The following is an 18,046-nucleotide window of genomic DNA, read 5'->3' on the forward strand; positions in this document are numbered from 1 at the left end:
ACTAGCTATAGAACGCACAGGGGAGAGAGTGGAAGACTGTTAAGAAAGCGACAAACGTGAATATTGACCTAGGCCTGGACTGACCCAGACCATCTGCCTTGGAGAAGTGTGGCTCAATGGTTAGAGCAGGCAGAGTGGAGAAGTGTGGCTTAATGGTTAGAGCAGGCAGACCTTGATGCAGAGCTCTGGCCAGGGACCAGGGTTCGATTCCCGCCTCGGCGGGTCTCCGGCTCATTAATTCCCCTGACTGGATATTCTCGCCTCAGTGCCTGTTCTGATCATGGGTCCCATGCTGCAACTCTGGGCAATAGCTTGCTTAGTCTCCACATCGGCCCCAAAAGCGCTGGGATGCCTGGCTGCACCTGGGGGGTGCCCAGGAGTGGACATTGTCCGGTGGAGGTAGCTGTGCGCTTTACAAATTCCGACATTTACATTTACATTTTTGCTTGTTTGTGTTGTGCCTCCCTCCTGGTTGCCTCCTGGTATACCTGTGGGCTACCGATGGATTCTGAGATTGATGTTGCTCCGAGGACGACCGGGTGATACTACCCAGGTCGGCTAGGGTTAGAGAGCGAGTCCCCCAGCGTGGAGAGTAATGGTATTGAAGATAACGTCTGTGAGGACTGGTTGAATGTTTTCTTTTTTCAAGTTATAGTTTAATGATTTATTATGTAATGCCATGTGCATTTGACTCCCATTGACAGAGTTTCGTAATGTTTTTTATCTATTCATAACTTTCAGGCCGCAGGGACCATGAGCAGATGCAGTACAGATATGGTTAACTGTTAGATGGGGTGGTTTGAGTTGCCCACATATGTGAATGGAATATTTGTGGTAGCGTGAATGTTGGTCCACTGTAAAGATTGACTTTTTGCATATCCCCATAGGGTACGAACTGCAGCATGTTGAGGGCTGATTGCCCAAACCGACAGATATTAGATTGACATATTATAATTGTCAACTATTGCATCTAGAAGTTCTCCACGGGAGTGTTCTTTTATATGCTTACAAATGCCAATAAAAATATTTTTTTTTTTAAAAGAAGGTGGTGATTAAACAAGGCATCAGACTGCTAAAGATGTGCTGGGGGACATTACAGGGTGTGGAGGTAAGCTGATGACAAAGTGTGCTCCGAATGGAAAGGCGGGCCATTGGGATGCTGTGAAAAAAGTAATCATTGTTTTTGCTACCAATTTACATCTTCCACATTCATGTAAGTGACATGTTGCATTTTGTTATGATCACTTATGTAGTGCTTTTAGAGCTTAATTTTTCTATAGGTGCTTTTAGCAGGTCACACAGGAATAGAGAGTAATTGGTCGCACTACTGCCCTTCCGCATTTCTGTTTGTATATTTGCATCATGAACATTGTCAGGTATTTGGTTTATTCATGAACCCCATTTTGCATTCCTCTGATGATGTTGCAAGGGGCTGAAAATTCCAGGTGGACAGCTTGTGTCTATAAAGCCTTGAATCCTGTACTGTAAATGTTAAATAGGGCTATGTCACCACAGTGTCTTTGTCCTGAAGCAAAGACACCTACATGAGTTTCCGTTATGAAAACACTGATTGGCAGGCTCAGTGCCTTGAAGACTATCTTCATGGGAACAGGTGACCAAAGATGCAGATCTCAGGGCAGGTGTTAGTGATACAATTACAAGTATATCACATGGGATGCAAGTGGAATAGGTATGCCATGAATGTGATGTGCACCCCACGTGTATCATTTCTCAGTTCGAATTGCTTCAGATATTGTCCTGCTCCTGCAGCAAAGTACTCTCTCCACAATTTTGCCTCCTCACATTTTTACCACAGAGCAACTGCTCCATTCTGTATTTGGCCCTGGAGTAGTTGCTTTAGTTTTTGTGCCAATGACCATAGGATATGGTCTATGCCTATTGCACTCTCTCACCAAAAACTGACCACTGCTGCAGTATGTGGTTTATGTGTACCACACAGATCTAATAACCAGAGCCTGTTGTCTTTTCTTAATGGAAAGGCCCAGCAACAATGGACAGTAGCTTGGGGTCTTGAACTATATTTACGCCCACAGGTGCAGTAAAAACACATCATTTTCACAGAGTGGGGTCAAAGCTAGAAAAGTGTACTTATGTGTAATTTTGGTTGGGTAAAGTTTGTAATTACCAAACAACTGAAGTTTGTGATGGTGTCTAGGAAAGAAACAAAGCAATCTGGGTATAAACATCAGAAATTCCATTAAATTATTTTATAATTTAAGTTAAGATTATAAAGGCACCAACTTGTCCCAGTGTAGCTAATCATTCAGCCTTTACTTCCCCTATTTACAGTACATTGTCTCACATATGAAATCACAGATAACATCCCAAAATAAATCAGAAATTACTTTACTGGGAAAACGACTCACTGGAAAGGAATTCCCTATTACTTACCAGTATTCTTCATTACTCCTGGTCCTGCTGTCCTCGTCCCATTCATAACATATGAAGATAACCATCCACCAGACAGAAAAAAGAACAGAGGAATGCTAAGACCCTTACCCCACCCCCTCTCACTTGGAGCACTTAACCAGCACTTACCCAGCATTCTTACTGAACTACAAAGCCACCAACAGGAAGGCTGGCCGTCAGGGAGGGGAGTCATGAATGGGACGAGGCAGCGGGACTAGGAGTAATGAAGATTACCAGTAAGTAATAGGACATTACCCCCAGGTCCCTCCAGTCCTCGTCCCATTCACGACATATGGAGCATATCAAAGCCAAGAACCCAGCCTTCCAAGCCCACAAAGAACACCCAGGACACCACGCCGAAAGCAGCATCCTAAGCGAAGCAACGGGAGAACCACAGGAAAAAACAGGCAGGACCACACAGCCCACAGCGCTCCCAACCAAAAATGGGCCGCACCACCCAGAACAAGCAGGAGACGACCCGGGTGAACAAAAAGCAGACCAGCAAGCTCAAAGCATTGCCACACAACCAAAGAGAAGGACAACCAACTCCACACAACGCGGAGGGCACTCAACCCACACCAGGAATGCCCCTGAACCAACACTGGAGGAGAAGCCCCCGCCAAGGAAGCACCCGAGACAGCCATCAGAAGGACAGCGATGAGGCCACAGATGGAAGAAGACCAAAGAGGCAAGACACACCAGCAAAGCCAGGGACAGACCAAAAGGGACTCAACCAAGGCCCGGAACAACCAGGTCCCAACACCACAGCAAAAAACACCAGCCCCAGAGACAAATGAAAAGGAGAAGCCGTCACGGGCACACACAATTACTGCCAAAGTCCCCTGATCGGGAGCAGGGGACAGGCCAATAGGCCAAGACCGAGGCAAACACAAAGAATGCAGTGGAATCCGGGACACAACAACAAGAACCCTGCCAAAGGAAGCCACAGCTGAAACCACGGCCACAAGGAAGCAGGTCTGACGAGCACCAGAACTCCAGTAGCCCGAAAACCAACCAGGAGAACCAGGCAGCCGGAAACTCACAATGCCACCAGGAGAGGAAAATACAAGGGGAGAGTCAGAGGCCAGAACCCAGAGAAGCACAACACTCCACCAGGAAAAGAGGACAACAGGAAACCAACCGAGTCAAGGTAAGACACCCCCAAAGGGCGGACCCTCAAGACCCGGAACTAAACCTAACCTGACCGGGACTCAAAAACTAGAGAGGACCAAGGGTGGAGGGAAGGCAAAACCAGAATGCCATTAGATCAAGGACATTCCAACACAGAAAAAAGCTAAGCTGGGCATCAGACACCCAGAGCCAGCAACATTTTAAACCGCCAAGCAGAAAGGAGCCAGCCCAGAAAACCACCACAATGGTGACTAGGCAAAGACAACTAAAACCAAGCTCGGAAAGGAGGCACACCACAGAGAATCCAAGCCCAAAGGTCAAATCCCAGAAGGGAAGTGGTGGCTGAAGCTGTCACGCCACCAGAACCACAGGCAAAAGAAGGACCAGAACAGACCAAGCACCCCATGGGGCATGAAAGACCAGAAAAGGCTCCCACAGTGCCACAAGGCCGCCAACGCCCAGCGCCACTCAAAATCTAGAGACATGGCAGCAGAATCAACAGAGAGCGATCCAAAAAGTCAAGAGCAGAAACATACAGCAACGGTGAATGCTCGCACAATCAAACCTGGAAGAGAGGCGAGGGGAACCAGTGGAACAACCAAAATCCACCTGCCCCAACCAGGAAATGAACAGTGACAGGGCCAACAATGGGATTAACCCCACCACAACCAGGGAGACCCACAGCAGAGCAGCTGAAAAAAGGTGGGAACGGCCCACCACTGGGGCCAAGGCACACTCCTAGAGGACCAAACCAAGACAGTACCACACAACCACAGGCCAAATACCCCCACCCCAACCCCAGACAAAAAATTGTGACGCAAGTGCATGAGGAGGACAAACTAAGCCAGAAAAGACCAAACCAGGAAGGGAGGAAGCACCAACCAAGGAGCAAGCCCCCACCAACCTGACGAATCCGGCTACCAGAGAGCTGAGAGGACACCACTGTCACTGAAAACTCCAGAGAAGGACCAGGTCTCATGGCAAGAACGCCCAGTACCGACCACCAGCGTCGACAGACAATTACTGCTAAAGTCCCCAGATCGGGAGCAGGGGATAGGCCAACAGGCCTAGACCGAGGCACACACAAAGAATGCTGTGGAATCCGGGACACAACAACAAGAACCCTGCCCAAGGAAGCCACAGCTGAAATCAGGGCCACAAGGAAGCAGGCCCGACGAGCACCAGAACTCCAGTAGCCCAAAAACCAACCAGGAGGACCACTCAGCTGGAAACTCACAATACCACCAGGAGAGGAAAATACAGGGGGAGAGCCAGAGACAAGAACCCAGAGAAGCACAACACCCCACCAGGAAAAGAGGACAACAGCAGGAAACCAACCAAACCAAGGTAAGACACCCCCAAAGGGCGGACCCTCAAGACCCGAAATCGAACCTAACCTGACCAGGACCCAAAAACCAGAGAGGACTAAGGTCGGAGGGAAGGCAAAACCCCAATGCCATTAGATCAGGGGAACCCAAAGACCAAACAGGCACTCAAGGGAAGACCCTGCCTCAAACAACCATAACCCCGGGGGCCGACCCAAGGCGGACAAAACAGCTCCAAAGAAGACAAACCCACTGGCCACAGAAGACATGCCACACAACGAACAATACAAACAATGATCAGCCACTGCACACCCCAGACCCAACAGCTGGGGCAAGGGTAACGGAACACCGGGCCAAACAGCCCCCAACCGAACAACCAGCCGAACAACCAGCCCAGAGGGCAATGAGGAACACCCAAGAACCACACCAAGGGAAGCCCAACACCAGCCGCAGAAGGGCCAAGACAAAGCCCAGGACCGCCACAGAGCAACCGGAGAGGCAGACAGCCACAAGCCCCAGAGCCCCAGGCCACAACACTGGAAGGAAAACAAATACCCCCAGGACACGACCACAGGGACAAGGGAGTCAAGAAGCACACCAGAAAAGTGGGGCGGCCAAGAGCCTAACACTGCCGACAACCGCAGAGGCATAGGACAAGCCAGCAACCATAAACCCTGACCAGCTAGCAGAAACAGGAGGAGGTACCCCTCCACCCCCACTGGCCAGCCGAAAACCAGGCACCAAACCAGAAGGCCGAAGCAGCCTAGGTGAACAAGCAACAGCATGCAACACCCAGGCCAGAGACACAAGGCCCATCGGAAGGGGCATAGCCAGCACACCCCAACCGATCAGCAGGGCAATCATCAACCACCCCAGGAAACAAGGAACCAACATAGAAGACCCCGGCGCTGTCTAAAAAGGCAGCAGTAGAAGAACTCCCAAAAGAAGGCCAGACACAATTGCCCCCAGAACGGTAGCAAGGAGACCACCAACATGATGCCCCCCCTCCACAGAGCTGGAAAGAGTGACACAGATAACTAACCAGCCATCCCCAGAACCACTCCACCCCTGAGACAGAGAGAACATCCATCAAAACAAGTCACAATCAAGGTCACAGCAGCAACACACCACAATAAGAGGCCTGGAAGTTAGGGCCGAAATGAACAATCCTGCGTGGGGATCCTTCCCCATGACACGTTCCACCCGCAGGGATGTCAGACACTGATGACAGGCCCATCGGTAAAGACTAGGAGTGAGGTCTGGACCCAAGCAATGCCCTGGCACAGACTTTGGATTCCAAGGGGGCCCATAGCACCCACTCCCATGCAAGACATCCAGAAGAGGAAGGCAAGCCAGACCAGCCCATGGGCAGACGCCCAGAAGCCCACCCCTCAAAGCCCCCAAAGGCCAGGACTGACCCCCCCCTGCCGACCAGCCCCTTGAAACCAGGACGCAACCAAACCTAGAGACACGTGTAACCACAACAATTAAAGGCAGAGAAAAAACGATATGAGGTACTCAACCCCTGGGCCAGCAGACTCCTGACCGCAACGTTTGCCTCAACAACACCCCCAACAGCCAGCTCAGGCGCACACCACCAGCCACACCACCTGGGCAGCAGGCAATTAACCACACTGGCAGCCAGGAACTGCAGGGGCTCCTCCAGCACAGCCCCTGAGCCACCATCTAGTCTCCACAGCATGTCTACCACCCGGCCCAGCCACCAGGAAGATGTGCCCCCTCAACCCGGAACCACCTGGGAGCAATTGCGCACCAGCCACAAAGGGCTGGTCAGTAACATCCACGCCTCCTAGCAAGCTCAGCAGGCTAATAGGCACACAAACAAATCCCGTCCAGGTCAGCTTAGCAGTCAGACAGGCTCTCCACTGAAGACCTTCACTTTAGTCCAGCAGGACCCAGCATCTTGTACCATTCTGTCGGCAGACAGAAAAAAAGACCAGGAAGAATGCTGGGTAAGTACTGGTTAAGTACTCTCCGTGGGAGGGGTTGGGGCAGGGGTCCCAACATTCATTTGTTCTTTTTTCTGTCTGCCATATGTCATGAATGGGATGAGGACTGGAGGGACCTGGAGGTAATTGCAAAGTTGGGGAGTTTCTGAACTAGTGAGTTTGCTTTCATGGGCACTTTCTACTACTCCTCGTACATCACACGAGATCCTGAATCAGAAGATCACAGCATTGAGTGCACAATAGAATACTAAAATCCCTCTCATACATTGTAAATCATATGTACACACATGATTTAATCAATTAACACAGAACATATGATTTACATCACTGGTGCAGCCACTTTTTTTCTTTCTTCTGATGCCTGACATCCTCATTTACTAAGTAACAATATTTCATGATTGTTCTTCTAATTCGGATTTGTATCTATATTTAACACTTTTTCTGCTGTCAACCACCTTACAGCAATGCAATTGAGGGTCACCACTATCTAAACCTACCTTACAGCAGCCAGCCATCCCATTGGTGTAATATTGGGGCACTTCTCTCCTCTCTTTGGGTGAATGCCCTGTAGAAATGCTGACTGTGTTTCCATCTTGGGACTCCTTCCTGTCCCAGGACATTCTTCTGGGACTTAAGAGGATACTGTTTCAAGATGGCCACAATGTAATTCTTCTCTATGGTCCTTTACTTGATTCAAAATGGCGTTGTGGATCCTCAATTTAACTTCCTGCTCTTACCCTATAAATCCATCCGCTCCATGTTTCATAACGCTCTGAATAGTTGATTTTGTCATGTTCCTCACTCCTGGCTTCTTTCCTGATGTCTTTTCTCCTGAATTCATGCCAGTTGTCTTCTTCCCTTATTTCTCTTGCACAGCCTCTGGAATTCTGTGCCTCCTTCTAGTTTTCTGTACTTCCTCAGCAGTGCTCCAAGTACTGGACCTGGTTCTTCTCTTCAGAAGTGCTGCAGGTTCCTTGTTGTTGCGTTTTCGATCATCTACAGGCTAGGCTCCACAAACTACAGGGTAGTTTATTTTGCCTCCATGGCTTTTTCCTCCCTGGGGCTCCTTCATGAAGGCACGATGTACATGACAAATACTTGTCAGCAGCATCATGACTACTGGAAGGGGTTGCCCTTAACTCAAGAAGACCAAGTTTGAGAAGATCAGGTTGCCCAGAGTTGAAGAGTTTATCCAGATATTGGCTCAGTGTGACTGTTGCCAAAACCACTTGTACAGTTCAGAAGAGGCGAGATGGATCAGCCTCAAGACTTGGCCCAGACCGTCCAACAGGAGGTACAAGAACTTTTCATTATTTTGGTGATCCAAATAAATTGAAGGAGTTCCCAAAAAATGTATTTAACTTAGTCCATGTATTTATTGTAGGGGACCCAACATGGTTACAGTTAAGAACAAATATCCCCTTACTCTAAACAAGGATATATTAGACAGTTAGAGGCTCTAAGATCTTCACTAAATTAGACCTCGACGGGGCTTATCATCTCCTCCGCATAAAGAAAAATGGCCTTTAGGACTTCCCTAGGAAATTTTGAATACTGTGTTATGCCTTTTGGTCTGACTAATGCGCCAACAATTTTATAAAGTTTTATGTATCATATCTTTGTCAACATAATTAATTTGTAGTAGCCTATCTCAACAATATATTGGCCTTCTCCAAGGATCCTCGCTCGCTTTAAAATTAAGGTCAAGTATTAACCAGCCTTTATTAGAACCAAGGGGCAGATTTATGTTAACTGGCGCATCCCCAGGGATGCGCCAGTTAATGTGCGCCACAGTGCGCCACAGCTCCGCCACCCATGGTGCGCCGCATTTACAATGCGGCGCACCAAGGGGCAAAAACGGCACAGATGCGTGACGCATCTGTGCCGTAAAGGCGGCGCATTGCTGGAGTTGCGTCGCAAGCGCGACGCAGCTCCAGCAAGGCTCGGGGGGTGCCCTATCTGACCAATGCTGCATCAAGACTTACGCCTGCTTCAAGCAGGCGCAGGCTTTTGACACAGCATTGGCCTGAAAGTGACTGAGTGAAATCTTATAGATTTCACTCAGCCACTTTTGCGAGGCGCACCTGCCCCGGAACGCCCACCCTGCGCCGGAACGCCCACAAGCGGCGCAGGGCTTTACAACGTGATGCATCTGCCTAGATGCGTCACGTTGTAAATCATTCGTAGGGATGCGCCACGTTTACGCCGCCTTGCGTGACGCAACAGCAGCGTAAACGTGGCGCAAGGGCCTCATAAATCTGCCCCCAAGTATTCTGTAAACTAAAGAAGTGTGAGTTTAACCAGTCTGAAGTAGAATATCTTGGATTCCATTTGAACAGTACGCAAATATGTATGGATCCATGAAAGGTCTCTGCTATCATGAATTTGCTAACCCATTCTTACATCAAACCCCAATGCTTCTTGATGTTTGTCAACTTCTAGCAACAATTCATTAGTAACTTTGCTCAGCTGACCAGTAATATCACTCACGTTCTAAAGAAGGAGAAATTGAACAAAGATTTTCAGTGGGACTTCCTCGCTGAGGAAGCTTTTAAAGAACTGAAACTACCATTTACCAAAGCTCCAGTTCTATGATATCCAGACCCAACCAAGAAACTCATCGTTGAAACTGAAGCTTTGGGTTGAGCCTTTGGCGCCGTACTCCTACGGTGGCAAGAAGACAAAGGATTGGAACATCCAATTTCCAATCTATTTCACATTTTGTCTGGTTCTGAGAGGAAACATTTGATTCTGGAAAATGAACTTTTTGCCATGAAGGCAGCCTGTTCTGAATGGAGACACTTTTTGATGGGGGCTCAGGAGCCTTTTAAATCCACACAAATCATCGTGACTTAGAGTGCCTTCAAAGTATACAATGTAGGAACAGCTGACAAGCCCAATGGACTTATTTTTCAATCAATATGATTTCGCTGATGTCCTTTAACGTAGATACCCCGCAGCTCCACCAACTATTGGTCAACATATACTCCCTCCACAGAGACTAGCTGGAGAGACACAGTATACATATTTATAAGCAATCCAATCATGAGGTAGTCCAATAAACACAAGGGGATGAGTCAACCCTCTATATAAATCCAAAGTGTGTATCCAATTTCTTTAATAGTGGTAATGTTCCATAAGACTCCTCTATTCGGTGACGTCACGCAACAAAGCAAGGTGGCTCGATGCACTGTGTAATTTCTTGATAAATGTGCCCCTAAATTCTTTGCTGACGACCGTACCAATTGGACCCCTGATTACAAAGTGGGAGGTCACAGTTTGTTAGCCTCAAAAAAAGTTCTGCCTTCTCATCTCTCCCTTAAAAAATGTAAACCCTGATTCTATGGGCCTTTGAAGATTAACCAAATGATTGACCCTGGTGCCTTTAAGATCTGATTGCCACTGAACTAGGAGGTTGATTCTGTATAATATTCCACCCAGTTAAAACCTTATCTAGCTGACCCTTTTCGGCGTCTGTTTACCATGCCTCCACCTATTATTGTAAACAATGAGCATCAATTTGAAGTACAAGAAATTTCTGACTCTCGTATATTTAGAAGTAGACTGCAGTTCATTCAAATGGATATTCACCCTGTGAAACGTCTTTGGAGGTTGCCTCCTAGGTCCATGCCCCAGTACTGCTACAATATTTCTTTTCAGAAAGGGGGTGGTGATGGACAGAGCATCTGAGTTAAACAGAACACTCATACCCAGTCAAAAGATCAGGGCTTGATCCATCACCGTTTTTTAGCTCACTGCACCATCCCAGATCAGAATCTGGCTATATGCAAATTAGTCTGACTCTGGCCCAGTGCATCATGGGAACAGGGCAGACCAAACTACCAAGCCAATTCTGTACTGGAAAGGAAACAAGCTTCCGGGGACCGGTTTCTGGCATTACAGCCGTCTTCGGCCCGGCTTGCTTGAATCCTGATGGTGCAGTGAGCAAGGGACTCACATCTGAGCATACCCTGCCACTCCTATAGTGGCCAAAACGATTCAGAAAGGGGGTGGTGATGGACAGAGAATCTGAGTTAAACAGAACACTCATACCCAGTCAAAAGATCAGGGCTTGATCCATCACCGTTTTTTAGCTCACTGCACCATCCCAGTTCAGAATCTGGCTATATGCAAATTAGTCTGACCCTGGCCCAGTGCATCATGGGAACAGGGCAGACCAAACTACCAAGCCAATTCTTTACTGGAAAGGAAACAAGCTTCCGGGGACCGGTTTCTGGCATTACAGCCGTCTTCGGCCCGGCTTGCTTGAATCCTGATGGTGCAGTGAGCAAGGGACTCACATCTGAGCATACCCTGCCACTCCTATAGTGGCCAAAACTATTCAGAAAGGGGGTGGTGATGGACAGAGCATCTGAGTTAAACAGAACACTCATACCCAGTCAAAAGATCAGGGCTTGAGCCATCACCGTTTTTTAGCTCACTGCACCATCCCAGTTCCGAATCTGGCTATATGCAAATTAGTCTGACCCTGGCCCAGTGCATCATGGGAACAGGGCAGACCAAACTACGAAGCCTCTTTACTGGAAAGGAAACAAGCTTCCGGGGACCGGTTTCTGGCATTACAGCCGTCTTCGGCCCGGCTTGCTTGAATCCTGATGGTGCAGTGAGCAAGGGACTCACATCTGAGCATACCCTGCCACTCCTATAGTGGCAAAAACGATTCAGAAAGGGGGTGGTGATGGACAGAGCATCTGAGTTAAACAGAACACTCATACCCATGCAAAAGATCAGGGCTTGATCCATCACCGTTTTTTAGCTCACTGCACCATCCAAGTTCAGAATCTGGCTATATGCAAATTAGTCTGACCCTGGCCCAGTGCATCATGGGAACAGTGCAGACCAGACTACCAAGCCAATTCTTTACTGGAAAGGAAACAAGCTTCCGGGGACCGGTTTCTGGCATTACAGCCGTCTTCGGCCCGGCTTGCTTGAATCCTGATGGTGCAGTGAGCAAGGGACTCACATCTGAGCATACCCTGCCACTCCTATAGTGGCCAAAACGATTCAGAAAGGGGGTGGTGATGGACAGAGCATCTGAGTTAAACAGAACACTCATACCCAGTCAAAAGATCAGGGCTTGATCCATCACCGTTTTTTAGCTCACTGCACCATCCCAGTTCAGAATCTGGCTATATGCAAATTAGTCTGACTCTGGCCCAGTGCATCATGGGAACAGGGCAGACCAAACTACCAAGCCAATTCTTTACTGGAAAGGAAACAAGCTTCCGGGGACCAGTTTCTGGCATTACAGCCGTCTTTGGCCCGGCTTGCTTGAATCCTGATGGTGCAGTGAGCAAGGGACTCACATCTGAGCATACCCTGCCACTCCTATAGTGGCCAAAACGATTCAGAAAGGGGGTGGTGATGGACAGAGCATCTGAGTTAAACAGAACACTCATACCCAGTCAAAAGATCAGGGCTTGATCCATCACCGTTTTTTAGCTCACTGCACCATCCCAGTTCAGAATCTGGCTATATGCAAATTAGTCTGACCCTGGCCCAGTGCATCATGGGAACAGGGCAGACCAAACTACCAAGCCAATTCTTTACTGGAAAGGAAACAAGGTTCCGGGGACCGGTTTCTGGCATTAAAGCCGTCTTCGGCCCGGCTTGCTTGAATCCTGATGGTGCAGTGAGCAAGGGACTCACATCTGAGCATACCCTGCCACTCCTATAGTGGCCAAAACTATTCAGAAAGGGGGTGGTGATGGACAGAGCATCTGAGTTAAACAGAACACTCATACCCAGTCAAAAGATCAGGGCTTGAGCCATCACCGTTTTTTAGCTCACTGCACCATCCCAGTTCAGAATCTGGCTATATGCAAATTAGTCTGACCCTGGCCCAGTGCATCATGGGAACAGGGCAGACCAAACTACCAAGCCAATTCTTTACTGGAAAGGAAACAAGCTTCCGGGGACCGGTTTCTGGCATTACAGCCGTCTTCGGCCCGGCTTGCTTGAATCCTGATGGTGCAGTGAGCAAGGGACTCACATCTGAGCATACCCTGCCACTCCTATAGTGGCCAAAACGATTCAGAAAGGGGGTGGTGATGGACAGAGCATCTGAGTTAAACAGAACACTCGTACCCAGTCAAAAGATCAGGGCTTCATCCATCACCGTTTTTTAGCTCACTGCACCATCCCAGTTCAGAATCTGGCTATATGCAAATTAGTCTGACCCTGGCCCAGTGCATCATGGGAACAGGGCAGACCAAACTACCAAGCCAATTCTTTACTGGAAAGGAAACAATCTTCCGGCGACCGGTTTCTGGCATTACAGCCGTCTTCGGCCCGGCTTGCTTGAATCCTGATGGTGCAGTGAGCAAGGGACTCACATCTGAGCATACCCTGCCACTCCTATAGTGGCCAAAACGATTCAGAAAGGGGGTGGTGATGGACAGAGCATCTGAGTTAAACAGAACACTCATACCCAGTCAAAAGATCAGGGCTTGAGCCATCACCGTTTTTTAGCTCACTGCACCATCCCAGTTCAGAATCTGGCTATATGCAAATTAGTCTGACCCTGGCCCAGTGCATCATGGGAACAGGGCAGACCAAACTACGAAGCCTCTTTACTGGAAAGGAAACAAGCTTCCGGGGACCGGTTTCTGGCATTACAGCCGTCTTCGGCCCGGCTTGCTTGAATCCTGATGGTGCAGTGAGCAAGGGACTCACATCTGAGCATACCCTGCCACTCCTATAGTGGCAAAAACGATTCAGAAAGGGGGTGGTGATGGACAGAGCATCTGAGTTAAACAGAACACTCATACCCATGCAAAAGATCAGGGCTTGATCCATCACCGTTTTTTAGCTCACTGCACCATCCCAGTTCAGAATCTGGCTATATGCAAATTAGTCTGACCCTGGCCCAGTGCATCATGGGAACAGGGCAGACCAGACTACCAAGCCAATTCTTTACTGGAAAGGAAACAAGCTTCCGGGGACCGGTTTCTGGCATTACAGCCGTCTTCGGCCCGGCTTGCTTGAATCCTGATGGTGCAGTGAGCAAGGGACTCACATCTGAGCATACCCTGCCACTCCTATAGTGGCCAAAACGATTCAGAAAGGGGGTGGTGATGGACAGAGCATCTGAGTTAAACAGAACACTCATACCCAGTCAAAAGATCAGGGCTTGATCCATCACCGTTTTTTAGCTCACTGCACCATCCCAGTTCAGAATCTGGCTACATGCAAATTAGTCTGACCCTGGCCCAGTGCATCATGGGAACAGGGCAGACCAAACTACCAAGCCAATTCTTTACTGGAAAGGAAACAAGCTTCCGGGGACCGGTTTCTGGCATTACAGCCGTCTTCGGCCCGGCTTGCTTGAATCCTGATGGTGCAGTGAGCAAGGGACTCACATCTGAGCATACCCTTCCACTCCTATAGTGGCCAAAACGATTCAGAAAGGGGGTGGTGATGGACAGAGCATCTGAGTTAAACAGAACACTCATACCCAGTCAAAAGATCAGGGCTTGATCCATCACCGTTTTTTAGCTCACTGCACCATCCCAGTTCAGAATCTGGCTATATGCAAATTAGTCTGACCCTGGCCCAGTGCATCATGGGAACAGGGCAGACCAAACTACCAAGCCAATTCTTTACTGGAAAGGAAACAAGCTTCCGGCGACCGGTTTCTGGCATTACAGCCGTCTTCGGAACTGCTTGCTTGAATCCTGATGGTGCAGTGAGCAAGGGACTCACATCTGAGCATACCCTGCCACTCCTATAGTGGCCAAAACGATTCAGAAAGGGGGTGGTGATGGACAGAGCATCTGAGTTAAACAGAACACTCATACCCAGTCAAAAGATCAGGGCTTGATCCATCACCGTTTTTTAGCTCACTGCACCATCCCAGTTCAGAATCTGGCTATATGCAAATTAGTCTGACCCTGGCCCAGTGCATCATGGGAACAGGGCAGACCAAACTACCAAGCCAATTCTTTACTGGAAAGTGACAGCACAGGCAATCTGAAGGTCAGCTGGGAGTATTCACTAAGTGAAGTGGACAACAGTCCAACAGATACGTCCAGGGTATGTAACTGTGGAGCCGACAGCTCTCATCTTAATAGGGGTCGGGGTGAACTTACGAGCCCGTTCGGTGGCCATAGCAGCTGCCTGGCACCTCTCTCTTGGGATTTTGCCACCGCCTCATCCTTACCTGTATTTCTTGAACATCTGGTCCGATTCCTTGAACCCATTGTTGAGAAGCAGGTTGATCCCAACGAGGGCCAATTCAGCGTCATCGGGAGACTGCAGGGGCGGCTAGGGGCCTGGGGGTTCTACACCCGGTGGGGGCTGCTCGCAGCCGGCCTTGGTGAGCGTGGGGCCTCACAAGCAGGTTGGCAGAGGCTGCCTGTGCGACTGAGTGTGCAGGCAGGATGGAAGGGGCGTGATCGAGTACAAGAGGAGGAGCTTTGTGTCAAGAAAGGAGGGCAAAAAAACACGTACGTCGATGTTTCCCTTAGTCTTAAATTAAGTGAGATGTCCACAATTGCTCAGATGAACTGCGACCTACAAGGCGTCTTTTTTTGCACCACTGCAGGTGGCTGGAGCGTTCAGCTCCAAGAAGGTACCTGAGTCCTTCCTGACAAACCTACAAAACCTGCCAGCTATCTGCTTTTCTTGTGCTCAGTCCCCTGCCCGGTAGATGGCGGACGCACCCCTCCCTGCCAGTACCACCCTGCTGCCCAGCTAGTAACGCCCTCGGCCTTTCCACAGTCTCCTCGACGCTGCACTTCACAGTGACCCCTGCTTCCACATCCAGGCGACCAGCAAGTAACCCCACTTGTCATCGCCGAACATCAGAATCCCTACGCGAGGGGAAAGCAGCGCCGCCATTTTAGACTATGTTCATTTCACTTTCAACTACATACGTTAGGCCCGGTGACAGTGCCATTCTGAGATTTTATCCAGAATCAGGTTGCATTTTTTTACCGGGTTTGAAAGCATATCACGCGCTATTACTGAATTCAACGAAAGACTCGCTTCTTGTTTAAGTTTCTGCCTTACCATACATACTTGTATATTATGTTGGTTAAAATCTCACGAGTGTGCATTTTGTTGTAATTGATGACTTTGGTGCACTATTTTGCGATTTACCACCCGAAGGAAAAGAATGGGGGTTGAAAATAACCGCCAAACGAAACAAGTCAGGTCCCGGGCCGGCCAGCCAATCACAGCGCGGCCCGGGGAATGACGTCACGGGGGTGTCCCGGGCCGGCAGCCAATGACAGCGCGGCTCAGGACAAAGGGGTGGGACTTAAAAAAAGACCGAGAAACTCCCCCGAGTTGCGTTTTCACAAGAAAGCGTGATTGACAGCCTCTGTCTCCCAATGGCTAGCCTCCATTTATGGAGCTAGCCAATGGGAGACAGAGGCGGAACCAAAGCCCATATGTAGGATCATCAGATTTTGCCGTGAGCGGAGCAACTGCTACGCAGTTGCAACGCCCAGGCGAAACCTAAAAATCAGCAATGACATTACTGGGAAAACAACTCACTGGAAAGGAATTGCAAACTTGGGAAATTCCTGAGCTAGTGAATTTGCTTTCATGGCTACCCTCTACTATACCACGTACATGACAGGGGACCCTTAATTAGAAGAGACAAAGCATCACATGCATAATTCAAAACTAAAGTCCCTCTCATGAATTTTAAATCAGATGTACACATATGATTTAATCAATAAACGTGCAACACATCATATACATAAATGTTCTGTTGCAACCGTTTTCTTTTTACTGATGTCTGATATCCTCATTTACTAAGTAACAATATTTCATGAGCCATCTTTTAATTCTTATTTTTATCTACATTTTAACACTTTTCTGCTGACTACCACCCTATGACAATAGCAGTTCTGACTATACACACCCACCTTGCACTAATATCCCATCCCAATCTGAGGTCGCTCTCCTCACTTTTCTACCCTTGCTTACGTCTCCCACTTACAGTTGCCACGCGTGTATAGTGCAATTTGCTTGAGCAATAAACAGAGAACTTTACCAACACAACTGGGAGAGATCTGTATTTTTATTATTCAATGGGTTTCATGCTCTTTGTAGTATTTATTCTTGAGAGGAAGGCTATGGCAGTCAAGATATGATTCTCCTAGTGTTCAGGGAACCGTTATTTGGAGATTTGAAAAAAATCTAATTGTAATGTTTGATCATAGTCAACAGTGAAGTAATTAATTATGTTATCTGTGATTAGTTGTATTTTAGAATAACATTAGCAAAAATATCGTCTGATAGAAATATAGTGCCCTAAATATCATTTACAACAATATTGTCCCCTTGGGTGTCGACTTTCTATTTTAACTCCAAAGGGACATCCTTTTTGTAAGCAAAATATAGACATAATGCACTCTATTCATAAAGGTTAATGTGGTCATAAACCATAAATGCCATTTAGAGTTGCTGGCTTGCTCCTTGTGACCCCTGACACTGTTGTGCTCCTACCACTACTCACTTACTGCCCGGGTCCTCTTCCAGAGTTTTACTTGGGTGGGTGGAACACATCATCAGTGTGAATGGGAGGGGCCAGCAGGCCCCCCCAATCTAAACCTACCTTATGGTGGTACGCCCACCTGTATCATATCGGGGATCATTGCTCCTCTCCTTGGGGAAATGCCCTGCTGAGACACTGGCAGCTTCTTCATCTTGGGTCTCCTTCTTCCTGTCCCAAGGTATTCTGGGACTTAAGAGGTTCCTGTTTAAAGATGGCTGCTATGTCATTCTTCCCTATAGCCCTTTTCCCAATTCAAGATGGTGGCATGAACCCTGGATGTAACTTTCTCCTTTTCCATATGGACACTAGTACCAAAATGCTGGTTCTAGCACACTGGAGGTCATTTTCGACATAAAGGTGGACAATCTGGCATATGGGAAGGTGAAAACTGTGACGAAATACTGGCCCTGACATACTGAGGTAATTTTTGACACATAGGTCACCTTTATATATGAACGACATGAATTGCAAAATTCTGGCAGTGGCATACTTTATGTCATTTTTTAGATCAGGAACGCCCATGACAAAATGCGGGCCCTGGAACAATGAAACATATGGGGCACCTGATGGAGCGAGGTGGCAAACACAACATTTTGTGTACCCCTCGTAAAGTTAATGTCCCATAACAGTAACGTTTATTGATTGCATGTTTTGTGAAA

The sequence above is a fragment of the Lissotriton helveticus genome, chromosome 4_1 (assembly GCF_964261635.1).
Source record: "Lissotriton helveticus chromosome 4_1, aLisHel1.1, whole genome shotgun sequence".
Lineage (NCBI taxonomy): Eukaryota > Metazoa > Chordata > Amphibia > Caudata > Salamandridae > Lissotriton > Lissotriton helveticus.